Here is a 3965-nt window from a genome sequence, read left to right as displayed (position 1 = left end):
TAGACAGCATGCCGGCCTGACTTGTAACACAACAGCGCCGGCGAATATGTGTGTCTGCATGTCCCGCCATGCCGGAATAACGGAGCAACAGTCTCGCCTTGAACAGGCTGTGAAGGGGGCTTTGCCGCCACACCCGGTTACTAAGCAACGCTTATCGTTTAGGTATCCCTGATAAGGAGGCAGTCATATCATTAACTAAAACTAGCTAGATCTGATCGATATGGACATAAACACGAGTGAAGTATAATCGGGAGAGTGATCAGGTTCTGCAAACTGAGACACGCAGCTCTGCATGATCACCTGCAGCTCTGCCGCTGTGAGGGGACCGGTGAGCAGAGCACACGCTTCAAGTTAGACCTAACACATTTAGCAATCTTATCTACCTCTGGAAGTAACCGAACTAGTTATAAATATGTTTATTCTTTACTTTTGGGTCACTCATTACTGGATTAGCGAGCTGCATGAGACTAAACTGACGGGCTGTCAGGAGAGGGAGAGAGGAAAAGAGAGTACCCTGTTTATTTCTCCCGTGTTATTATCCAAAGTTACTGTACATTTTTGAATAATGTAGTTAATCTACTATTAGTTGTTTGTGTAAATGTATTACTTATATTGTTGATTTTTGTAGAAGCGCCGATAAAAGTATGGATAATACAAAGATAAATGCACCTTGTTTGTGTAAGGTGGCTATTAGTTTATTTGGGTGATTACTGTATCGTGCGAGTGATTTCAGATAACGTCTGCCTACTGCATCCGCGGCCCAGCAGCTGTTACTAGTCTTGCCTATATGCTTATGAAACTGTTTCATCTTTATTATAATAAGGCATTGCATTTTCTTAAGAAGAGTGGCCTACCTGCCCAACTTATATTTATGAGGGAACACTTGATGATGGCTAGAGCAAGTAAAGTTGAATTATTTTGTGAAGCATGTTAAATATTTTCAATATTTGTTTCACAGCACCGACTGCGCTAACGGAGAGAAGTTGAACGAAGATAACAAAACAGAGGAGGTAAATTTCATTATTTTATTAAACACTGAAACAACGTTGCCAACATATTAGTTTGCTTTATACAAGTTTAAGAAATCGGTGAATAAGCTAAATGAGTTGCACCTTGATTTCGACCATGTTTGAGTGCAAAGGCCAGGAAGCACTTGTTAGAAACATAAACAGTGACTATATACAAATATCTAGGACTTGATAATACAAACTGTTACTAATTATTATTATATACTACTCCTGCAATTGAGGATCCTGGCTCTGAACACTGCAACTGCAATCGTTTTTATTGACTGTTTTCCAAATGTTTGTGCAATTACGGTAGATGTTCCATTAACTATAGTTTGGAGTAGATGTAATTATTAGCATAAATGAGTAAATATAATTGGGTGTCATTTTTAAAGCTCTGTATGATAAAACATATTAGTCCAAAAAGTATGTAGGTAAATGGAAGTAGCATTAAACCAGTCTGTTCGCTCCATGTGATAACACTATTTATCCTCACTTTTTTAGGTTGCAGCTTATGGGATGGCAATGTAAGCTCTGCACATGTGTGGCTTCAGCGAAAGGGTCACTTCTCAAGCACTATCGATTGAAGCACGGTACCTTTGGAATCTGGGAGAAGATGCGAGTGCCTTGATCAAGGACTTTGAGGTTAGTACTATGGCTGAAATGATTCCTCAAGTAACTCGATTACTAAAAATTATCGGGCAGTGGGACAGACATACACGCACTCAGTCAAGCAGACAGACAGCGTGGCACAGAGGTAAGACCGAGGCCGATACAGATGTGCAGTGATCAGTTACAATTATAGTACCCTTATATGTGTAGCCCAGAAGACGTATACCTTTTTTTTTTTGAGTTCTTTGAAATAAAAAAACAATAATTATTAGTTTTTGCATTTCAGAAAATGGGTTCTTTAAAACTTAATGCACTAAATGGGTCTAGTTTTGACATATTATTGTATGCAATTTAAACAATAACAATGTGGATTTTTCTTGTTGTTCATTTTGAGAGGCCGGTCTTATTTTCTCTTTTCTATATTTACTATTGCTCTTTTAATAAAGCAAAAATAATGTATTATCCGATTAATGAATTCATCGTTAGAATACTCTATAGCTGCAGCCCTAGTTAGTACAATAGTTTTCAGGATTTTTAACAGTGTTAGTTTTAAAGTTTTAAATAATGTAATCATGGATGACTGTGATGACCATGAACATACATAGTGAGTGAGCAGTGAGGAATTGCTCTTTGTGTGTCTTGTAACATGCAGGCTGAAAGTAAGCACTAACCAGTTATCTTTTCAATGTCTGCAGGATGCTGCTGATGCACCTGTCAGTGTACAAGAGGAGTTGGCAGAGGAGGTGATGAAGATGTACCTGCTGCAGAACCAAGATGGGTCAGTCGATGAACCTACTGATGTAGGGATTGTGATTGAGGGCATCCCTGTCCTCAGAAGTCTTAGGGATCTTAGCAGAGCCTGCTGCTATCTGTTTGGACTAACCTATGCCTTGGATCTGAGATACCCCAAGAATCTCAAATATAGTTTTGAGGTATTCCAAAAACTACTGTTGGAGCTGGATCCTGGCAACCTTTCAACCAAGGTTCAGAGACTGAAAAATTGCCTGCATATGTAGTTGCCGACTACTGTTCAGCAAGATGCTAAAAGGTACGAGTTGAGAGTTCCATTGATTTGCATTTTGGACTGGTATTGTTGTAAAGTGTCACTGTTCTTGGTGCATTTCAGTCATATGCAGAGTTCAGTTCAGCCCGTTGCTCCCATAGCTCAATGGAAATGTTCACATGCTCATTGGCAAAAATATACCTGGTTGAAAGTTAAGCTAGATAAAATGCCTAAAAGTTTTATTGCTAAATAATCAAATTTGAGATTTCCATTGATGCTAAGATGTCTCTGCTGCAATTGGTCTTGTTGCATTTTACCCGTGTTTAAAAGGACCGCTTAGTTATATGCAGAGCTCAATTCAGCTCATCGTTTTTATAGCTTGGCCATTGTTACCAGGGCTCTCCCTTCTTAGTCGATTAGTTGACTTTATTTGTGGTTTTGGTCGATGAAGATTTCTTTAGTCAATTAGTAATATTTTAATGTATTTTTTTTCATGGTGAATGACTTATTTGTAAGAAACGTATATCTATGAGTGGCCGTTAGGGACATTATTCAGAAATACCGTTCACATACACATGTGAAGCACTCTCATACACACAACTGAAACCAAAATCATTTACAAACATATGTAAAAATCTCTCATATACACATGTGAAACGCTCTCACACACATATGAAACAATCTCTTATACACAAATGAAACGTTATCATATACACATGAAATGCGATTTCAGTATGTTGTGTGAGAGGGATTTCAGTTGAAACGGAAGGCATCTCAGTTGATAAAGGAAGTCGATTTCAGAAAAGCAAACACAATATTATGTCCGTTTGCGATTGTTCCATCATGTCTGCTCAGCAGCATGCACAAAGCTTAACTGAGGCAGCAGCGTTGTTAAATAATATCCTGGCCTCAGCGGGGTGCACAGTCTCTCCTAAGGGGAGCTGTAGTGGGCCATTGCCTGCCGCGGGACGGGAAGAGGGACGATACATGGTGTTGAGGCCAGGATATTATTTAACAATGCTGCTGCCTCAGCTTTGTGCATGCTGCTGAGCAGACATGATGGAACAATCGCAAACGGACATAATATTGTGTTCGCTTTTTTTAAATTTGCGCTTCTTCGCTGTTTTTTTTAAACGACTTCCATTTCAACTGAAATCCCTCTCACACAACATATCGAAATCGCATTTCATGTGTATATGATAGCGTTTAATTTGTGTATAAGAGATTGTTTGTGTGTGAGAGTGCTTCACATGTGTATGTGAACGGTATTTCTGAATAATGTCCCTAACGGACCCTCATAGATATCTCTGGTAAACACAAGGATTTAAAGTGGTGTTTTTGTG

The sequence above is a fragment of the Trematomus bernacchii genome, unplaced genomic scaffold, assembly GCF_902827165.1.
Source record: "Trematomus bernacchii unplaced genomic scaffold, fTreBer1.1, whole genome shotgun sequence".
Classification (NCBI taxonomy): Eukaryota; Metazoa; Chordata; class Actinopteri; order Perciformes; family Nototheniidae; genus Trematomus; species Trematomus bernacchii.
Note: the sequence above shows the minus strand (reverse complement) of the source record.